This window comes from Danio rerio, chromosome 12 (genome assembly GCF_052040795.2).
Source record: "Danio rerio strain M-AB ecotype USA chromosome 12, GRCz13ab, whole genome shotgun sequence".
NCBI lineage: Eukaryota > Metazoa > Chordata > Actinopteri > Cypriniformes > Danionidae > Danio > Danio rerio.
Window position 1 is genome coordinate 29,714,710 of NC_141032.1, and position 23,804 is coordinate 29,738,513.

At 36.7% G+C, this 23,804-nt stretch overlaps 1 long non-coding RNA gene across 8 annotated transcripts in view; it reads right to left on the reverse strand.

Moving 5' to 3' along the window:
- LOC141376814 (uncharacterized) overlaps positions 1 to 23,804 on the reverse strand; it is a 291,281-nt gene that overhangs the window by 135,013 nt on the left and 132,464 nt on the right. For 7 of the 8 annotated variants that reach the window (XR_015504215.1, XR_015504214.1, XR_015504212.1 and 4 more), the window contains one exon: positions 9,548 to 10,232. The exons of the other annotated variant lie outside the window; for it this stretch is intronic. This is a non-coding gene — a long non-coding RNA (uncharacterized LOC141376814). Of the gene's footprint in view, positions 1 to 9,547; positions 10,233 to 23,804 lie in introns of those variants that run through there. 8 annotated transcript variants of the gene reach the window in all.

Sequence of the window (23,804 nt, forward strand, 5' to 3'; positions counted from 1 at the left end):
AACACTGCAAATCTTCTGTTTTCAATGAAGAGAGAGAAAATAATGTGCGCTAGTCTATGAGTGTGTGTGAGATGTTCATCCATTCCTGCATTAAGCTCTTTAACCTCGGCTCCCTAAAGACTGTCCTCCTTAAAGCACCCCTTTTAAAAAGCCAGCTATTTAACTCTACAGATGAAACGCTCCACTTTAAGAGCACTGGGAATCACTTGGGCTTTGTGATTGTTACATGTGCAAGCCATGACCTTTTTTCTTCATGTATATTGTATATGACAGTCCACAATAAAATGTCTTCATGGAAACAAAGAAAAGCAGAAACAGACATTTGGAGTTAAAAGGATGAAGATGTAATCAGAATAATTATAATTGTAACCTTCAGATCTGAAAACATGTTTATGTAGAGATTTAAAGTCGCAATGAAATGGAAGCAGCGACAGATCTTTTCTCCCGTACTGTGATGTACATCTGAGTGAAATAGATGATTGAAGAAAAAAATATAGGGCAGGGTCTTAGTGCAGTCTAGTTGGTGATTGGATGCAGGCAGATTTCAATGTAAGTTTAAAGTCAAATGTAAGAAAGTTGAAGATTTAAGATAAATAAATGAACGGAGAAGCCTGACATACATAACATGAGAATTTCAAATCCATTTAAAATTTAATTATGCACACATGGTTCCTTTTCATTAATATCAATAAAATTAATGTGAACCTGTTCACATTTCTCATCAGCGGAAGTCTTCATATTTCTATTTTTTTCACCCCTACCCCTTCCCCTTTGAAACAGAGTGTGAAGGGGAAGGGCTTCAAATTGTACCCCTAAGAAATGGGGGAGCACTACAACACCCGCAAATGTCATCATATGTCATCGCGAGCTCATACTTCATACTAGACCGACGATGGGAATTGCTGTAATTATTCCAGCTGCATTATTTTTTGGTATTTATCTTCAGGAAATCCCTAAAGGCAATGACATGTTATTATTACAATACAATGTGGCAATAATCTTGTAAGTGTACTTTGTATTTACACCGTGGCTGTATTCATCTATAGAAAAACTACATTAACATTAATGATATACCAGACTCTGTATAAAGCTCATTCCCAGCCATTAGACTTTTCTGACAGGATATTCGAGTGTCTTTGAGTGACAGAATGTTGTGGAACTGCTGTACGTGGGTCATTATTATAGATTCTAAATGAAAAAGGTGACATTTAGCATTTTTTAACATCGTTTTTAAAAGAAAGAATGACGGTAAAACATCGGCTATCGTAATAAATGTATTAAAACATATGCTTGTTTGTTGATAAACTTTATAGTAATGGCAGAAAATACTAATTTGTGCATCTCCTAACTTCCATTAGCAGCCATGCTGCTGTTGTAGCTGGTGTATTCTAGGAAATATTCTTACCCCTTGTTTTCGAGTGTGGTCTTAAAAAAATCTTTGTTTCGAGGGCTATCTAGCCTATCACCCTAGGCCTACGCTTTCATGCTAAAGAAAATTGGGACACCCCTACACTTCATGTGAATGCGAAAAACAAAAGGGGTAGGGGTAAAGGGAGGGACTAAGGGGTGGATTTGGGACTAGGCCTTAGAGCACAAAGAATGGGAAAATACAATTCTATTTGCTCAAATAATTAAAGAAAAACTCAACGATAGTGTTTTCAAGATTTTCAGAAAAAGGAAAAAAATGATATGTGTGAGACAGATAATGATAGACGGAAGAGAAAACAACTTTAAATTTACTGTCCGCCCATAGACACTGCATTAGAAACATTGTACCTTATTTGATGCAAAGATGATATAATAAAAAAATAGTTTTATAAATTTGCTGGCCATACAATTTTAGAATCTAAATATTCAAAACTGTCAAGGATTTAAGATGCTGATAACCATTGAACATGTTATAACAGTCTTGTGAAAAGGGTACTTAAAACAATAAGAGTATTTTAAATTACTGCCAGCTTTAAACGAAAACCTCCTAATAAGAAAATGCAGGAATATTATAAAGACAGGAAATCAGACATTTGAATACATTTGTCAGAAATAAAAACAATAATTATGCTGACTGTAATTGTATACATTGATCAGGGACAATTCTGTTTCAATTCTGAAAAAGTCTTTTGCTATGGTCACCAACTAAAAATCTATCATTTGTGATACCATTATGATTCATGATTTGAAATATGTAATCTGAGCATAATCTAAGCCAACAGTTTTCTTTTTTCTCTCACTCAAATAGATGCACCAAAATAAAGATTATGAAAGGTTTATTGAAATCAGATCATGTATATATTTTTATTTTACGTTCTGGTAGCGTAATTAGGATACCGCTACGTTTGTGTCAATTTCTACACCTGGATAAATGCTTGAGCTTTTATTTTGATGAAAAAAATTGCTAAAAATGCGAGTTGTTCAAAACTGTTTAATTTCTTTTAATTAATGCAAAGGAAGATATTTTGAACAATGTTAGTAAACAGACATTTAATGGTAACCACTGAAGTCTATAGTTAATGTAATCACAACTGTCTGGTTACCAACATTCTCCAAATTTTTAAGAAAACAAAGTTACTTCTACAGGTTTGGAGCAGTGTAAACGACTACATTATATCTGGGTTAACTATCCCTATAAATATGTCACAGAATTTTGCAACTTGGTTAGGTCTTTAAGCCAAATTATGCGTCCAAATGTGATGCACAATTTAAAGATCTTTATGTTATAATGAGCCTCAGTTTATTATGACTCAGTGGTGGAGCAGATTGTACTATGACTTCAATATTATCCTTCACAATTCTCTTTGATACATGGGACCACATAAATCCACAATTTATTTAAGCTGTGATGTTTAGAAATCCTTTAGCCATGTAAACTCGTAAATAAACTCTCACACACACACTTGCCAAACACGGTCTCATCACATCCGCGTAAATGTTCCTCTCCTTCATCTTCCACTGACTCACAGGCCTGGAACTGAATGTGGTTTATTTACTGAAGCTTATTAATGTGTGCCTAAGCGATTAAGGAAATGAGTGTGTAACTGCACACACAATTACACAACGTCGGGTCCTTGTCTTCAACGGTAGATGCCTTGAGGATTTAGTTGAGTTGACATTGGCTCCTTCTAGGCTGAGATTGCGCGCCATGCATGCCTTTGTGGCTCCAAGGTCTGACTCCTGCCTTAAACGCTCCCATGCATCACTGCCTAGAGGCTCAGACGCCATAGGAGTGTACAGTAAACACAGAAGTGCATAGGAAGACACCTGATGCAATGGATCACTGAATCTAGCCTTGAATGTTTTTGTGAGCCTGATGAAATATCAAAGCCTGTGAAGCAAAATGAACACTACTGTTTGCTAACCAATAAAGCAAAACGTTAGTAACTTAAGACTAAAGTTCTAACACACGGAGTAGAAAATTTATTGATATTAAAACACTGAGGTTATAAAACTGACATGCAAGTAACTTTTAAATAAGATGTAGCACTTTTCGGGTTCAAATATTCCTTTTATGTGAGCTCAACAAAGAGTCCAAGCACAACTCACAGCATGAGGACTTGGAGCTTGCGCTTGAAATCTTTGACAGCTCACCTCTGCAACCCACTTTATGAGCAGCTGCATTCCTGTGTCCTTTGCGTAACAATTCTCCACTTACAGCGACTTTGTTAAGAAAACATACAGGTTATCAGCGTGTGCTGCATCGGTCTACACCCCCACTCTTTGGGCAATCAGGAAAACCACGGATTGACTGGCACTGAACCTTAATTGAAATAATGGCGGTGGTATATCTAAATGAGCAGACTACAGCCATGAGGGCCACTGTTTATGTCTGCGGTGCAGGGTAAATAGCCCGTCATTTATCGCAGCTCTTGTTTGTTATAAAATGCAGCTCTGCTGTTGATCGTATCAGAGCAGACGGGGCCCATTCACTGCTGGTACTCACAGTTTAAACAACCCTCTGATGCTAATAAGTCACTGCCTGTGTTTTAAGTACTGTCCTGCTGATAAAGGTAAAAGCAAGATTTAACAGATTTACAATTTTTTTTTTTACCATGTAACTGTTTTAGTTTATTTACTTACTATATTGCTTGTATTTGGAAGTTGCTACGTCTCAGCCTCAATATTACATTATGGGTAACACTTTACAATAACAATACATGAATCATGATGTACTAATACTGTATGTAAACTAATCATTACTTTATTATAAACTAATGATGAGTTAAAGCGTGCACTAATCAAGAACTAACTTTAACTACAACACCAGCCACATGAGTTCATGTGTGAATTACTTGGTAATACATGTTTGTTATTGAATGCATTAATTAACACTTTAGTTTAAGCTAAATGTAACCAACCTGAACTCGAAACATGTTGATGCATTTACTTGAAGGGGCACATTATCATTATCATTCTTAACTCACTTTGTATAGACAGAACATTTTTTATTGTTTTTCAATGTAAACATGCGATATATACTCATCCCAAGGCATCTAGAGATTAGGCAGCGCCAATGATGTGATCCAAGACCAGTGAAGAGATGATGCCAACCACTGATCACTTATAGAGGTATCCATATTCCTGGACCAGACTGTAGCCTAAGCAGATGCTGTGGCGGCATATCTATATCTATATATATATATATATATATATATATATATATATATATATATATATATATATATATATATATATATATATATATATATATATATATATATGAGCAATATCACATGAGTAGCAGTCATATACAGCCATATCGCTCTGCTACTCATGTGATATTGCTTATATATATATATGCTGAATTATTGATAATAATTGTCACTTCCAACTGAACCTGGTTTCTGTCTAGGTTGTTTCCTTCACTTTGGTCAGTTGGTAAAGTTTGTTCTGCGCCACTGTCACCACTGGCTTGCTTGGTTTGGGACTTGTAGAGCTGCCCATTAATAGATTGCTTATCAGTGTTTGTACAGTGAAAATTAAATCACACTGAACTGAACTAACTAAATTTCAACTCTGAAAACTGGACTGACAGTTTCAGTTTACTAGAACTATGTAATGCTGCTTTGTAATGCTATGTAACGCTCTATGTAATGCTGCTTTGACACAACCTACATTGTAAAAATGCCATAGAAATAAAGATGAATTGAACTGAATAGACAGATACATAACTGTTTCATTTAAACACAGTAGTGTGACTCATGTTGTAGTTAAAACTAGTTCATTAGCGCATACCTAACCCATCATTAGTTCACAACTTAGTAACATTTAATTTACACATTAGTACATCATTGTTCATGTACATTTACTGTAAAGTGTTACCAAGTTGTGGTTGGACACATCAACAACTCATAAAGTCAATTGTTGGATAGCTTGACGAAGAACAAAATGAGTTTGTTCTGAAAAAAAAAAATTATCTTTTTAGGATCCTAAAAGGAATTCAAAATAACATAATAATATAGCTCTGCTAAAAAAATGGTAACACTTTACTTTAGTGAGATTTGGTAAATGAACTGGTTAATTACTAAGCCTACCGTGAACTTGCAAGCACAGAAATCTGCAGATTTATGGGCTCGTTATTGAGTCTATTTATTTACTCATATAAATGTGTGTAAAAACATATTCCTTTGACTCCACAGGAATCACATCATGGAATATAATATTATATTGTAATGATAATATTCTTTGAAGTCTATCATGCTCACAAACATTTGAGTTCTTGTGGGAGACTCTGTCAGCTTCTGTCAACAGGAAATGTGTCCACCTCACGCAATAAACCCTGCTGAGAAAACTGAGGCCAGAGGGGTCATCCACAGCAATGCTCATGTTCATTTCCTCAAATCTAAAACATATTGATCTGAAAATCAAAAATGTTCTTGTTAAGAACATAACAATAGCACAGGGAGGTGTTCATTGGATGATGGAGCATCTAGCAAATCCAGCTGGAGAAGATGATAGATCTGGGTGGTGGCTCTGTTGACAGAACTGCTCACTGGACCCCTATAAGCAAACAGTGTTTTAGTGTTTTATCCAGAAGTTAACCTCTCCTGATGTGCGGACCTCTGACCCAGAGCGACCTTCTCTGCTGTAGAGAAGCTACAACGGCCCGACCACAAACGGCTTATCAGGAAATCACAGCCTTACACAAAACGGTCCGTTCCGAAACAGTGACAGAGAATAGAGAGCGTCATTGTTTGTGTTCCATCTTTCCAACAGCTCAGCTCTTCCTCTTCTAGCTGAGAGCCCAAACACACATGGAGAGAGCAAACACTCATGTCTGAGTGACGCATATTTTATAGGAATAAAAAGATCAGGCTGTTGCATCACAAAAAAAACAAATATGACAATAAAAAAACAGAAACTGCCAGAGTTTTATCGTAAAAAATAAATAAGAAACTGGAAAATATACATCTAAATGTAGCTATGAACTTCCATAATTTATTTAACTTATAATGTTACTTGTTATAGTATACTATATATTAGTAAGTACATACTAATATATGGAAGGTGCTCAATATCATTCACACAACTACTAAACACCTCATGGTAACATATATGAAACTAAAGTGATCCAAATCACTCTCATCTGAGTAATGAATATTTTATATAAGTGAAAAGATCATGTCCTGTTGCGTCACAGAGTGCAATCACAACACTGAAAAAAAAAATCATAACATTTCCTGTGCAAAAAAAATTCTAGTTGCCAGAATTTTTCAGTAAAAAATAAATTAGAAACTGTAAATAAAGTAGAAAATATAATGTTTTTTTATTGTGCTATAAAGTAAAATATTTCATTAAATTATATTAATACTAAACACACTAATACACAGAATGTGCGTAGTCATTCACAAACCATCATAGTAATACACACTACTGTGCAGAGACTTTCCAAGTTGAATGTGCTAAAAAAAGAAATGGAAAGTGGGGGCGGTCGCGAAGTGAAGACAGGGGGCACTTTAAAGAAAGGGCATGTGCACAGCACAGGTTAAGCCCTATCTGTGCATGTGCCTGACACACATGAAACCAAAGCAACATATATGTTGAAATAGGTTGCAAAATATACTGTATATATGAGAGTGCAAACTCTGAGTGATGAATATTTTTGAAAAATGAGAAGATGATGCTTGCGGCTCAGAGGGCATCCGCTGTGTAAAACATATGCGGGGTAAGTTGGCAGTTCATTACACTGTGGCAATCCTCTCAACCTCTGATTAATAAAAGGACAAAGCCAAAAAGAAAATGCATGAATGAGAAGATCATGCTATGTTGCATCATACAGTGTTTTTCCAAAAAATCTGTAAAATCTATTATAAACAATGACAGGAGTGGTTGGCAGAATTTTATCATGTAAACTAATGTAGAAATGAAAAAAGAAATTTCTACATTTTTACAATACACTACCGCATTTCATTAATTTGTGGTGTCACATACTAATGTATAACATACTAAACATACTAATACATACTAATGTATAAAAGGAACTTAGTGTCATTCACACACCCTCTAAACACCATCATGGTAACACACACGAAACTAAACTAATAATAATCAACATTAGATGTAACAAAAAACCATAAAGTACAATAAATAAAAAGTGACTTGTCATGCAGGGAATTCTGGGAAAATTAATGTACTTTTGTTAACCATATAATAATAAGAAAAAGTATTGGTAATCAGGTATACTGTACCATTTTTACAATTATTTTACTGTTCACTTCCAGCAATTCTTTTTTTATAGTGCACCGCACACTTTAACTCAATTATAGTTCTTGTCAATGAGTATGTTTACATGAACAGCAAGAATCCTATATTAATATGATTAAGACAATACTCTGATTAAGCGTCTACCAGGTAAACAGCGATTTTTGATGAACTTACGGACTAAGACGGACTAAAGTCATAAAAAAAACTAAACAGAAATTGGATTAATATTTTAGTTGCATTATTGAAGTGCAGTGCGGACATGTAAACACAGCAATCAAACTACTACCATCATAAAGGCTTTTTTATTCGCATTTTGGGACAGTATCACAGAAAATTCATTAGTGTTAAATTTCGAGTGTTCCGGTAATTCAGAGTAAAGTTTTGAAATTCTAGAGTTAGATAAAGATAAAATAACCCTCTCAGTGTTGGAAACTGGTTTGCCTCCTTGTCATACAGAGTTACATGTATCTAACGCTAATACAGTGTTAACTACATCATGGAATTTATGCAGCAATACCCCTGTAGGATTTTTCCAGACGCCATTTTCTTTTGTCACGAGGAGCAATGAGAAGAAGCAACTGGGGAGTAAAAGTACTTAAAATGTTTGTATATAGATACTTGACATCCAAATTGGTATATATATGTCAGTTTTAAACCTCACAAAAAAGCATAAGTTTTCATCTTTATTTTGTTCTGTACTAGCTGTCACATTAAAACTAAAGCAAAATAAAGCTTTTTTAAAATGGCCCCTTTTGGTTAAAATACGAGAAAATACAGTTTGTGACTGTTTTGAATTGTTTTCCTTAAACATTAACTGAATAGTTAATAAAGTGTTGCCGATATTAAACAAGATCTTTTTTATTTCTGTAAGGTGTTGAAAATTTGACCTAAGAGTGTTAACACACAACACTGATCCTTTGTGGTGTTAATATTTTACACTATACAGTTAGTGTTTGCTAGTTAACACTCTCAGAGTGTTGATGATGTTAACTCTTCCAAAAGTGTTATTTTAACACTTTTATAGTGGTTCCCATATAAACTCTGAGAGAGTGTAATTTTAACTCTAAAGTAGTTAAATCTACTATCTAAAATTTGCAGTGTAGTCTATACAAACATGACCGTTTGACACTATTTTCTGCATCTACTGAGTCAGTAAAGGACCACAGACACACACGTCCTGAAATGTGGAGGATTTTTTCCATTCGGCATGTGGTATCAAATTCCATTAAAACACCAGCACTTATTTCATTCTTGCATTCAATACCTTAGTTTGATACAGGGGCATGAATGAAATGTTCCTGAATGAAAGTGAAAGTGCCGAACTGCAGTTAAAGTAAAAAAATTAAAAGTGAAACACAAAATTTCCTGAAACTCAGAAGGAAACGTGGATTTGACGCAATGACATTAGTCAATATAAGTGCTATAACATGTAAAACGGGATCATGTAAGAAACATTCAAAAAGCAACCCATGCAAACACCTTAATCATATTATTGTCATATTAAGATTAAGGCAAATAATTAGATTACTGATGTCCATGTAAACGTAGTCAATGCAAGTGGTCAAGTAAATGCATTTAACCGTTTTCATTTATCGGAGTAAATCCATAAATGATCCCCAGCATGTACACACATTACCCTGCTGTCTGTCAGTTTACTGAAGTGTGCATGAATGTGACAGGAGCACGTCTTTACTACAGAGGAAATGTAACCCAAATTCAAATGCTTTTTTGACCCACAGACTTATCAAAATGTATTCCTATCTCCTGCAGAACAAATCCAAGTGCTACAGTCAAAATGTTGCATTTTGAGAGGATAATAGCTTCCCGCTGACATGTAGTAATACTCGTCTTTGGCTTTTCATGATTTATTGAACAAGACAACTGACATAACAAATGAAAAACATGGGCTTAAATCTGTAAATTATTCCGCTTGACATGACTATCAGGAGATAAACTTGTAAACGCGGTTTACTTGCATAGCCATGTTATTGCTTTGCTTGTAAACTGGAACAACAGGTTATTTCAATAAACGTATTTTTGTGAGTTTTCCCCATGTTGTTGTGCTTGTAAACATTGAGGAATTTGACAGGATGAAATGTGGTGGGAAACGCTGAGGAGGAGCCTAAAAGTTCAGCGCCTCCCTGATGACTGAGGTGAAAAAGAAAAGCATTTCCTCTCTTATTCAACATGTGTCATCTCTCAAGAGTTAATGAAAACAAGTTGAATGGAGTGATGGGGAGTGTTGATGGAGCCGGGAGCAATGGTGTGTTGGAGCTCATTAACTGAGGCTCTTTCTTTCATTTGTCCCTCTGTGCATTGCTTGCATGATCTCTCCATCGACACTGCACTTCTCTCCAGGTGTTGGTTTCCGTCTGCTCCTCTGCACACGGGGCAGGTCTGCGCCCCAGCCACTGCCCCTGAGGTCTCCGGGACGGGCCGATTGAAAACATGTGAGATGAAGCAAGCTTTTCAAATAAGCTTAACGTGAGACTCGCAATGACAAAGTCTAGGGAAAATGTATGTTCTCTGGTCCCCGCCTTAACATAAACACAAAACATGCATAAATGAATATGTTGAATATGGCGTTCACATTTCTTGACATATGACCACACATCAAGCGTTTCGCAATAGATTCACTCCCACTCTGTGGAACAGTATGACAAGATCCAGGAGTTAAAATTGCAATCTGAAGGAGGAGAATCTGAACCGAGGAATTTGGTGGTGGTGGTTAGGGAAAAATATTAAACACATTATAAAATGTTCATTTCATTTTCCTTCGGCTTAGTCCCTTTATTCATCAGGGGTCACCACAGCGGAATGAACCACCAACTTATCCAACATTTGTTTTACTTGGCCCATTAAGTTTATTCAATTCACCTATTGCACAAGTCTTTAGACTGAGAGAAACTAGAGTTCCTGGAGGAAACCCATGAGAACATGGGGAGAACAGGCAAACTCATCACAGAAATGCCAACTGGCCTGGCCGGGACTCGAACCAGTAACCTTCTTGCTGTGAGGCGATAGTGCTAACCCCTGAGCCATCGTGTCGCCCATCATAAAAATAAAATGTAAAAAAAAATGTTTTGTGTGCGTTTTAATGTAATTTGTGTACATCTTTGCATAATAATAATAATAATAAAAATAAAAAATTTACAACATTTTGTGATAAAACTAAATAAATATTTATATAAAAATTAATAAACATGAAACTGCTTTAACTCAAAACACATTAAAGGTCCCATGAAGTTTTATTCAATGTTTAAAGTAATCTCAATCAAAAAAATAAAATAAATAAAAATTAAGAGAGGGTGGGAGGAGTAGCTTCTCCCCTTCTACAAAAAAAAAAAAAACAGCCAATAGCATTTTGTTTTTCTCTGCCAGTGAGAGTGGTTGAGTTTAAGTGCATCAAATGAGAAGTAACTTAAAGGGGGCGGGGCATGTCAGCTACTAGAGAGAAGTTGATTGGTCAAGATTTAATGAGAAACTGAAGTATGAGGCGACGTGGAAATTGTTGAACCATTTAGTGACAATCTGCAAGCTTTGGACATTTACAGGCCCAGATTAAGAATTCAGAGGCCCCTGGGCACAATGTCCTGTAGGCCCCCTACCTAGCCGCACCCCTATAGTTGAATTAGAAAATAAGTTAATATAATTTTTTAAAATTAAAATTAATCTATATATGTATTGCCTGCATTTTTTTAAACAAATGAAATACAGTACATATATTTCTAGCCTACAAAGATTTAACTTATTTTTAAAGCATTTAAAGCACACTTTGAAAAAAATACTAATACAACTAGTAAAAATGTATGGACTTTAATATACTTAAGTTCACTGAAGCAGTACCAAAACATTTTTAAAGGGTTTTTTAATGTATAACTTCTACAAACTTGTAATGCATATGATTTGGATACAACACCAATCCAGTTCTATGAATCTGAAACCTCCATAATAGACACAACTGATTCCTACTTGTCTTCCTCGTGAGGAAAAATCTGATATGAAGAAGAAGAAGAGGAAAATGTGTTCATCAGACACTGGATTCATTCCGGGTTCATAATCGATTGCATCAAAAGATGTTTTCATGCGCTTTACGAGCTACTCCACTTGTGCTGCTGTTGGTCGCGCTCTTTAGTCATGTTGTCTCTTGTCAATCAAATGGTGATGGGCGTGACTCGCTTAACTAGTTTATTCCCACGAGGTGCGCTATTTGCACTTAGCCTCAGTAGACACTCCAAAATCAGCATTTTTTTTCTCCCCTCACATGGGTCCCAAGTGCGTACAGGCCCCTGGGCCTGTGCCCATAATACCCATTGGTTAATCCAGCCCTGGATATTTACATCGGCTTTATATTTTCTAAACGCAAATTTTGTCACTATTTTGGAACACACTAGCTAATAGATATCCTTAAAACTAACAGACTGACATTCACTCATTCATTTTCCTTCAGCTTTCTCCCTTTATTTATCAGGGGTCACCACAGCGGAATGACCCGCCAACTTATCCAGCATATGTTTTACACAGTGGATGCCCTTCCAGCTGCAATCTAGTACTGGGAAACACCCATACACACTCACATTCACACACATACAATTTACACTACCCAATTCACCCATAGCGCATGTCTTTGGACTGTGGGGGAAACCGGAGCACCCAGAGGAAACCCATGCAAACACTGGGGATCATGCAAACTCCACACAGAAATGGCAACTGACCCAGCCGAGGCTCAAACCTTCTTGCTGTGAGGCGATCGTGCTATTTACTGCACCACGGTGACGCATGAGAAAATGATTCCTTTCCACAAATATATTTTACATCATAATAAGCATTTGTAACATTTCTTGAGCAGCACATCAGCTTTAAAGTTGTTAGCATTGGTCATATTCAAAGACATCTAATCATCCCATGTTCTGTTGTGTTGGTATTTACACTACAAACTACAAAATTGTGCACACATGCTACAATCAACTGGAAAATATTCTGAGGAATACAGATAAAGAAAGAAACAGAATCCACACTGTATGAGTCAGAATATGTTTACAAAGAAAAAATAATAAAGATTGTGTTCCGGCTTACTATAACTTCTGCCAGGATTCTGTTGTTTTAGCTTCCCATCAGACTGTCCTCACATGACCTTTGACCTTGCTCAAAACTCCCAGTATGACCGCACTCTCTGTGTGAGAAACCACAGGCAGAAAACACACACCATCTGTGGTTTTTGCTGAGCAGGTTCCACTTGAAATTAAAACAGAGACATCATCTCTGTCTCCGCTTGCTCTTTCAGTGGAGGAAATCTATCAAAGCTCTGGATGACGTAATAAACTATGAGATTCTCTGGATTTCCAGACCTGCTGACTGTTTCCTAGGCACGTACACATTGTGTGAAGGCACAATGTATACATGCTGAACTAGCCACATTCACTGCACATCATATAAACATCAAGGACCAAGATTTACTAACAGCTTACACCAGCAAAATCCTTTTTGTGCTTGTCAGGATTTACTAAAGACATGCAGGAAAACAGTGGCTGACCTTATGGCATGTGCATTTGTAGAAGCTTTTCCTTTGCTAAATTTATAGTAGGAATTAGGGATGTAACGGTATCAGAATTTCACGGTACGATAATACCTCGGTATAAATGGCACAGTATGGTATTTATTGAATAATTTACAGGAAAAACAAAACTAATAAAAAGGTTTGAAAAAAGTGCCAAAAGTGTTTATTTACCTTGAAATATCAATGACATACAAATTAGCCATCTATCTGTAAATTTCGTAACAGGAACTTAAATTTTTCTATTTAAATAACAAAAAACTATTGAACCATATAAAAAAAATAAAGTTTCAATTTAGTATTGTTGAAAACTCATCACATTCAACATTTAATCACTCACTCACTTAGACAGAGATGGTTTTTTTAAGGAAAATTATCATATAACTATAATCTGGTAAAAGCTGGGATCTCTGGGCATCTCCCCTGCAACAGAAAAAAAAACCCTCTCATTTGGGACTGAAGTTTCTGGGACAGAGAGATATGATTTAGCCAAGATTGACAGCAGTGGGTAACGTTGTGCATTGTCTTTCCACCACTTGAGAGGACAAGCCATGAGTGAGATTGAGGTCTCTTTGCGATACAAGTCAATGTCTGCATCAATCAAACAAGTGTGCTGTGTTCTGCAGTCCCCATGACTTTTTTAGTCGTATTCCCCGACTTATATTTCACCACAGTCTGGCAGTGCCTGCATACTATTTTTTTCTTTGTCTGTCACGTTTTGTCCTCTTTCATATCTTTTTAGAAAGAAACCGAAATGCTTCCACACATTCGATTTAAAACCTGCTTTAGGTTCGATAATTTCCAGCTTTTTCTTCCCCGCTACTAGCAGCACCCTCCATTTCCGCATTACTGGATCTGTAGTGACAACAGACCGCAAAGGATGATGGCCACGCCTAGGCTGATGGGAATTGTAGTTCCCGCTACCTTCCGTTCGCTTCATTCACCTAAGCAAACTTTTCTCAGAAATATAGTTTTATTGAGTCATGCGCCTATGGTAATATTGAAAAAATAACTATTGCGGTGTGACGGTATTTACAATATTGTTACATCCCTAGTAGGAATGTATTTAAATATACTGCATCATGCAAAGAGACATTTACTGGTACTTGAAAAAAGCATGTTTCAAACTATCTTGTGTGTGTTTTGTTAGCAGATTACCACAGGATTATCATTGGCCTGGTTGTTAGAGCTGTGTTGGACATTGACAGAGCAACTACATATGTATTTTTAAATTTGTGCATTGTCATCAGGCCACACATAGAACATTACACTCACATTGGTAGTTTTATAGGATTGTCCTCTATTATTAATTTGCCCTGTTTTGTAAATATTCCAAGAGTTTAAAACTACTAATAAACTATACAGTGTTGGCGTTGATAGGCTCGTGGCTAGTGCACCAACATATACAGGATTTATACACATTTTTACAACTAAAATTCCATGACTTTTCCAAGACTTTTCCAGAACTTTCAAGTACAGTTTCATGACGTAATATTTCATGTAGTGTCTACATACTGTATACATGGTAAATAATAAGAAAAACAATGTTTAATTTTAGCCAAGCACAGAAAAAAAGTAAAGGCAACTAACCTATATTCAAGTTAGGGCTGCACAATATATAATTTCAGCATCGACATTGCAATGTACTGCAGGATAATATAGAGTTTAATCATAATGAAGCAAAATCATCTGCATGCTTTTTTAAAGAGATAGTTTACCCAAAAATGACTTGCCATTTTTATTACAACCTTCACTTGTTTCAAACATTTATGAGTTTTCTTTGTTTTAAATGAACACAAAATGTGTATAATTTTATAATATCTATTGTATTAAAACAAGTGAAGTGTGAGTAAATAGTGAGTACCTTTTATTCTTTGAGTGAACTGTTCCTTCAAGGCCTGTGACTGTGTGACTTTAAGGCCTGTGATATAGCATCAGTGTGTTTTGGGCTTTCGATGTTGGCCCCGTTTCCCAATTTTTTCTTCCCGTCCAAGTACTGTCCTATCATAATTAAGGCCAAAAAACAACGACACCAGAAATCCCAGCAGGCACAGAATGTCAACATGATGTCAGATTGAAGTTGTACCCTAACGTCGTGGGACATTACCTTTTGTTTGAAAATGAAAATTGGGTTGACATCAGAACCCATCGTCAATATCCAACGTTGCACAGACATTGCATTTTGGTTAATTTCCAACGCAGCCTAAAAACAACAAAGCATTACCGTCTAATGATGTTACAGCTTGATGTTTTGTGGATGTTACCAATATCACGTCAATCAGACTCTGGGTTTTAGTTGCCATACTTGATGAATAGATATCTGTATTTGATGTCCTTATGACGTTGGTTTAAGATGTTGGCTCGATGTTGGATTTTGGTCACTTTCCAACACAACCTAAAATCAACAAAATATCAACATCATTTTACGTCGTTTTTGGACATCAAAATAGCATTGTCCTTAGACGCTGCCGACCGAAATCTAAATTAAAATTAATGTCCTATGATGTTGTGTGTCTGCTGGGATAAATATTAAAGAACTAAACAGAATTTAGGTGAAACACCGAGTAAAAAATTACTTTATTAAATGTATATAGTCAGAAATACACTTGAGTGAAAGCAAAAAATTTTAACCTATAATTTTATCCTTATGGTATATTTTTGTCTAGATATGTTTAATTAAGTGCAATCTAAAAATTCTGATAAAAATGTAAATAAAATTCCTAAAATTTCAATTAATTAATTAATTAAACTAAATAATCAATATTAAAAAAGCTGCCTGTATATCTCCTGTATATCTCCCCTTGACAAAATAATTCTTAGATATAATATTAAGAATCTATGCAATGACTTTTTACACTTGGTATTTTACACCCCTAATAAACACACTCACAAGTCTGTTTATTTGTTGTGTCACTCCAAAACCATGGAGCTGGCTCTTATATTACATCATCTTTAATTTTACATGACAGAGCTAACAGATCGTTCTCGCTCTCTGAGCTTATATCATTGAGACAGCCCCAGATTAACTAATCATTTAGCGAGCTGTGAGCTCAACTCTTCCATGACACAAGCCAATTTCACATCTCCACCATCACCACCTTCACTTCCCAATCCAGAGTGATGCAAAGTCCAGCCTGGCTCCTCTACGTCAGCCCGAGAGCCAGCTGGGACCTTCATGTTTAACTCTCTCACATCAGGAATGCTACAGACATAGACTCATTCAGGGGTCTGAAATCTGCAGCTTTGCATTAAGGAGGATATCCTTTCCACCATCCACCCCAAAGACCGCAGCGCACAGAAGGCCAGGTCCGAGTTCACATACTGTGCAATACAGTCATTATGTTGTGTAATCCACTCACATGAACAGCTCAAGATGTCTTACATTCCCTTCTTTGAGGTGGTGAAATACTGGATAACCGCAGCTAGTACGTGGCTTACTTGTTACTGTTATCTAAAATGGACTACAGGGAAATGTGTTGTTGTGTCAACAAATTTTTTGATTGCTCAGAGGGGATAAAAAGCTGCCTGTGGTTTGATGGGCTGCATTCAGTGCTGTATGCCAGTCTTATGAGGAATTAGGAAAATTCTGAATTTTCTGAAGGCTAATTGAAAGACATTCAACACAGGTAATGCAGTGTGACAAACTAAGTGCCTGGCGTCCATCCACCCAGCTTTAGACCTATAAAACTTCAAGTTTTTCCAATTAGGCTGTGTTAATTAAATGCATCTGTCTTGAAAAACTCTGCTTTTTCAGTTTACAAATTAATCTTTGTGAGAGTTGACATCCTATAATATGTAGGCCCTGTTTAAACCTGGTGTTATGGTGTTTTATTTGATTGGATCACAACTAGATTGTGATACATACACATTTACACCTGGTGTTTTAATCGATCTCTTTAATCCTACTTTGAACATTATGCCATTTATTAGAGAGAAGAGTCTTTGTCCGGGTAAGTTAATAGACTTTTTCAGGCATTTCAATATAATATTGTAAAATGAATGAAAAGGGCTCTATTTTAACGATCTAGTCTAAAGCACAATGGCGCAAAGGCAGTAAGGGCATGTCCGAATCCCCTTTTGCTATTTTAAAGACAGAAAAATTAGTTCTGCACCATGGCGTATTGTTTAACAGGATTTTACTTATTCTCTTAATGAGTTATGGCTGTGTTTTGAGCATAATGTGCAATAAACCAATCGGAGACTTATCTGCTATTCTCTTTAAGAATCAGTTGCGTCACTCCGTGGCACATTTGCTATTTGCGTGGTGACTTTGTAAGTAAAAAAACTGAATGTTTCACTGCAGAGAAAACAGTAAAACAGACCATCTGCAGTGAGAATAAACCATGAGTCTCCTCCATTCAACCTCTTAACTTTCTCTTTACTTCTTTATTTTCATGGATAAGGAAACTGTGTTCTATGCACTCCACTGAAAACATCCATCAGCCTATATAATTAATTTTATTTGTAATAACATTATACAAGTTGTCATGAATGAACCGAAAAAAGCACCCCGAGATGAAGAAGGCATGGAGGTAGTGGTTTTTATATTTAAGTAGAAAATAATAATTTTTGTAATATTTTAATCCTTTAATTTATTTTCATTTGTAAATATATTTGTGTATTGCTGTATATCCTGTGTGTGTTAAGCAATGTGTATGCAATTAATGCGCAAAAGTAACGTGCTCTGCGCTGGACTTTAGACCTGCTTTCAGATGGTCAATTGCGCAGTCTATTTCAGCTCTTTAAAATAGCAACGTGCCAACAATGCGCCTTAACACACCTCTATTTCAGACTGGAACACCCATGAGTCCCCAAAGTGGTGCAAATGGATTTGCTATTTAAACATTGAAAACAGGAAAATTAGGGATGCACTGGTCTAAAAATAGCAACACATTGCACCTAACACGTCTTGCGCCTTATTGCACCATGTATGATAGGACCCAAATAATTTGAGTTGAATTCATCTTTATCTCTATAGCACATTTGCAATATAGATTGTGTCAAAGCAGTCTAGTCTAGTCTAGTCTTCAGTCTAGTTTTCAGAGTTGGAGTTCAGTTTAGTTCAGTTCAGTGTAGTTTAAGGGTGCTTTCACACCTGCCTTATTTAGTTTGATTGAATCGCACTAGAGTTTGTTTTCCCTTTTGGTACGGTTCGTTTGGGCAGGTGAGAATGCAGCAATCATACTCGAGTGCGCACCAAAAGCGGACCAAATAAGTGTACCGAGACCTGATTGAAGAGGTGGTCTCGGTACGCTTTCAAACGAACCCTGGAGCGGTTTGTTTGTGGTGAGAATATGATTCGTACTAAAACAGGTCCAACCGCAAAAAGCACTGCGCTTTTTGGACTTTTTTTTGCATTATGGGGTATGGAGGAAAATATTTGTTGACAGCGCTTTACCAACAGAGAGAGGGAAAAACATTACCTGATGGATCGTTGGTAATATTTCCGCAAGATGACCATTTTGCAGTTTAGCTAAATTAATTCACGTCGCCTCCTGAAGTGACGAGCGGTGCATTAAAACTTTGTTTTAATACAGCCGCAGCCGGGCTTCATTCTCGAAATGTATAGTTTGTCTAAAGCAGGCATACAATTAGACAGCGGAGTCATCCCTTCATAGTAAAAATGACATTGTGTCTGCCGGTTTTGTTTACTTGCGGGAGTTTATTGGCATTTTCCCACACATGAATTCTGACCAATCAATAAGCAGTTTAGGAAATATGTTCAACAACATCTGGCCAATGATAGATGTGGATTTCGTCAGATGACTGCATTTTGGTTCGTTTCAACTGGTTCGGACCAAAGCCAGCAGTGTGGTGTGAAAATGATCCCAAAGACGGCAGAAAATGCAACAAAGTATCATTTATTACCCTTGGTCCGGACCAAATGAAGCGAACTACAGATGTGAAAGCACCCTAAATTGCACTGCGGAAAGCCCAAGCATTAAAGAGCAAATCCATCAATGTGCGACTCCTCAAGTCCCAAACCAAGCAAGCAATATTGCAGTTTTGCCTGTCTAAATGCATTCAACTACATGAGTGACTACAAAACTACAAAAGTAATCAACTACAAAAGTAGTTTGATCAAATGGAACAAGTTGAAAAGCGTTTCAGACACATCACTGACACTAGAAATCGCAATTTAGTAGGGGTGTCACGATTTTGATTTTTAATCGAAATTGATCGAAATTTATGCTCAATTTCGATTATTGAATCCAAAAATAGAATTGTCGATGCTGCCACGCCCCCATGTCATGTCAGCTTGGCTTGCCAAGCGGGAAAATAACAGGCTTGTTGACGTGCTTGTTAAACTGCAGAAGCAGGATACCCGTCGACAGAACTTAAACCCTCTCCTCTTTCAATGAAGTCGCCGGTGTGTAAGCATTTTGCATTTCCAGTGAGTTATGTTGACAACGTTCGTGTTGTCGACAAAAAAACACAGTTTTGCAAGCTCTGCCATGTAGGTATTACGTACGGTTCGTCCGATAGACAACACCGGCATAGCGATCCTCCGCCCGCCCCTGTTGCAAATCCGCTCGTGAAAAGTACACACTCAGGCCCTGTTTACACTGTCTTTGTTTTTAAATGGCATTTTAGAACGACAACGATTTGACATCCACAGTGGCGTGTAGCATTTCTGAGCAGCCCTTCTTCCTCTCTACCTCTGAAAATACACATCACGTGACCACACAGACACAGGCACACTCACAGCCATGCGCTCGAGAGAGCAGGTCCAGGCAGTCAGAGGACTGCTTCAATCTTTCACTCACTTGTACTTAGTCATTTTAGCGCACACCTCAGATACTGTTGGCTGGTTCCTGTTGGTTGTGCGTCTTTTTTACCGACGCCATTATAACGACACAGATCACTGCCTAAAAAAAAAAAAAAGTGATTGACAGGTGGTAATTATGTGTGTATCTTGCTCTTATTCATTTACTGTATGATTTGTTTATGGGTAAAAAAAGACCATCCAGGTCAGGTAGTTTAAACGGTAGGCTACAAATAATTAATTGGTCATTAATTCATTAATTATTCATAATCGAAAATCGAATCGAATCGTGCCTTCAGAATCGAAAATGTAATCGAATCGAGGATTTGGAGGATCGTGACACCCTTACAATTTAGTAAAAGCTGTGATTGTCATGAACATATTGCCAGGGAAGCAAGGCTCTGTGATAAGTAGTAAATCTCATCTGATAACCAGACAACACTCTTCTGCGGAAACTGAAAAATTCACCTCAAAAAAGAGAGCCAGGAACTCAAACAAAGGGGTTATTTAGGCACCACTCAATTAAATATAAAGGAATTTCAAGCACTTGTCCCAGCACCAGCAGATTTACCTGCTCCTTTACATTGATCTAACATGACTAATAATCACACAACTATGAAGACACAGAAGGATTTACTTCAGACACTTGACAAATTATGAGGTGAGTTTGAGTAAAAATGTGTTAAATGTGGGGATTTCATGTACAGAGCATCAACACACAGCCATAGATCACTGAGAGGCAATGCAAACAGCTGTCAAATCACAGAATGATTATCTCCGATTTCAGGATTGCACTAAATAAATTGTTTGTGATTTCTGCACAGCTTGTCAGTGAACTATGGCTTTGTGGAGTAACTGCTTTTCCATGAAACAGATGCAAGAGATTTACAGCTGACAACACAAAAGGCTTGACAAAATGTGCGTGCAAATAGTTTTCGAATAATTGTGTAGCTCTAATTGACAACAGTATGTAGTATTGTTTACTTTAATTTAATATTGCCCATACATTTAAATTACAATTCTGCAAACCGTTTGCTACTTAATTTTAATGATATTTAAATTTGCCAATTAATTAATTCTAAAAGCACTTAGAAACATTCTAAATTTAATTCTATATGGTGCACAACCTTGTTTGAAAGGTTCAAGAACTCAATGTTTGCATAAAGTGATGCTCAAAAGTCTGCACCATTACATGTTTAGAGAGGAAATAAACACTTCAAGACATGTAATAGACTTCAGAAACTTCAGATGATGTGTTTATTTCAACGACTGAGTGTTACTGTCTTCATCACAGGACATCTCAGTGTTGCTGTTACTGAAATCCTCCAGCTTTTAAACACTTTATGTTGTGTTCTGCTAGATAGGGGGCACTCATGAGCAATCGCATGAAACTTAAATATCTAACGGGACATCTAACTATCTCTTTAACTTCAAAACATCAAGCCTCAGATAGGAGTGTGTTTCTTGGATCGAAGAGTGCGATGGCATGTCTGAAGTAATAAGTCAAGGATGGTGAAAGATCTGTGAGGGGAAGGGAGGGTGAAGATGAAAAAAAAAAACGGCCTTCTGTGTAAACAGCACGATTGGAAGTCTGCAATTACAGACTGCAGATAGGAAAAGCTGGAAGAGATAACAGTGGCAGGATTCGAACGCTTCAAATCCCCACAGATTGGTCTGAATGCACCTCCACACGCAGAGCACACGCACGACACAAACGTCTTCCTGACTGACCTTAACCAGCACTAAAGCACTGTCCAGATGACTAGGGGAATTATTCAAGCCAACAAGCCAATCAAATCACCCTAAGGGGACTTACAAACATGCTGATAGTTTGTATTTGTGGTAAACTAATATTACAACTACATGTTTATTTTTCAGTAGGGAATATTTAGTCCATATGTCAACATCGGAATCAAAATAATTGCGTATGACACTGAGGTCTACAGACATGAATCTCTTTCTTTTTTAAAGCTACTCCAAACTCAAACGTTTTACTCGACATCTAAAGCCTACTAATGCTTGCCAGCACTGCTCTGGAATGGCCATTAAAATCTGTGCAGGAGTTTGGAAGAACTCGTATGTGTGTGCGTGCTTTTCAAATATGTTTTTATTGTGAATAATTCCATGTTTGCTTCATCATTTGTTTGTCCCAACCAAGCCTCTGCACAGAGAAACAAATAAAAGAAGGTTAGTTTGTTTTTTTATATATCCCTGACAGAAAAAGCTCAGAGATTGTGGAGAATTTCTCTTGGCGCTCTGCCTTTGTTCTGCAAGATTTCTCTAGCTCTCAGCGTCTTGGATTTGACCCATTTTCTCCAAGTCAAAAGAAACATTGGAGGTGCCACTGAAAGATGACCCTCTCCACTGAAGCGCAGACTCAACTGATAGTAAACCCTTCACCGACCAGCTGGCAGGGAATCAGAGAGCAAAAAACCTTGTGAAATCGGGATATCTCACGAATGAATCGCCTCAAGAATTCAAGGCATATCAGTTCCTAAAAAGACTATTATGCCTGACATTTTATACACCTTTTGCTTTTCCTGACTTTTAGAGGCTGATTCGGTGTCTGTACACACCATCAGTGGATGAATGACATTACAGCATCAATATGTAGTGTTGGGATGGAAGAACCACCTGTGGTCAGTAACAGTGGAGTGGATAAGGTCTGCATGGTAATATGATTGTGGTAAAAAGGGGAAAAAAAGAATGCTCATCCACCCTAGAGCAGCTGCTGTACTCAAGTCAGAAAACAGAACAGCACCTGCTGTTGAACTTCTGTGGCCAGAGGAAATACTCACTGAACACAACCTGTACTCAGTCAAACTATATAAACTTGAGTGGGGTACTGTATATACTGATGAAATGATCAATACTTAAAATAGAATTTAAACAACAATTCCTGAAATCAAATTCATATTACAGTAGGAACATACAATTGCAATGTCTGTGCTTTCAACAGCTTGGCCATCATATGAATGTTCAAAAAACTGCAATGCTCAGGGATTTTAAACTTATTTTTATTCCTAAATGATGATCGAAAAAGAACTTTTCTGTGACAATCTTATGGGTAAACCAAAGCACTTAGTAAAAAAAATGCTTGGTTCCACACAATAGATTTGTGTTGGGACAACATGAAGGAAATAATTAACTTATTCGTTTTTACAAATTCAAGTGGATTGAACATAAATCAATTAAGTTTATTCATTTATTTCTTTTCAGCTTACTCCCTTTATTAATCCATGGTCGCCACAGCAGAAGGAACCGCCAACTTAAGCAGCATATGTTTTACGCAGCAGATGCCCTTCCAGCTGCAACACATCACTGGGAAACACCTACACACACTCATTCACACACATACACTAAAGACAATTTAGCCCACCCAATTAACCTATAATGCATGTTTTGGACTCGTGGGGGAAACTGGATCACCCGGAGGAAACCCTTTATTATATTTATTTTAAAAATTGTAACATTTCTCTTCTCAAAAAAGTAATATTTGTATTGCTTGTACTATACTTCTATCAGTTTTGTATTTCAATTTGTTGTAATGGCCTGTTGTTGTTGCAATAAAAACAAAACAAAATTAAGTTGTCTCCAAAAAAAAAACAAGAATTGTGTCGTTTCAGCTAAATTTAAAATAATTTATTAAATCAAGTAGTTTAAACAAACAGCAAACGTAATTTTTGAGTGAACATCATTTTTATTTTATGTTTTTAGTTAGCATCCTTGTAAATAATATTAATAACGAATAAATTAATAATAAAGCTTGAAAAACCTTTACTAAAAACA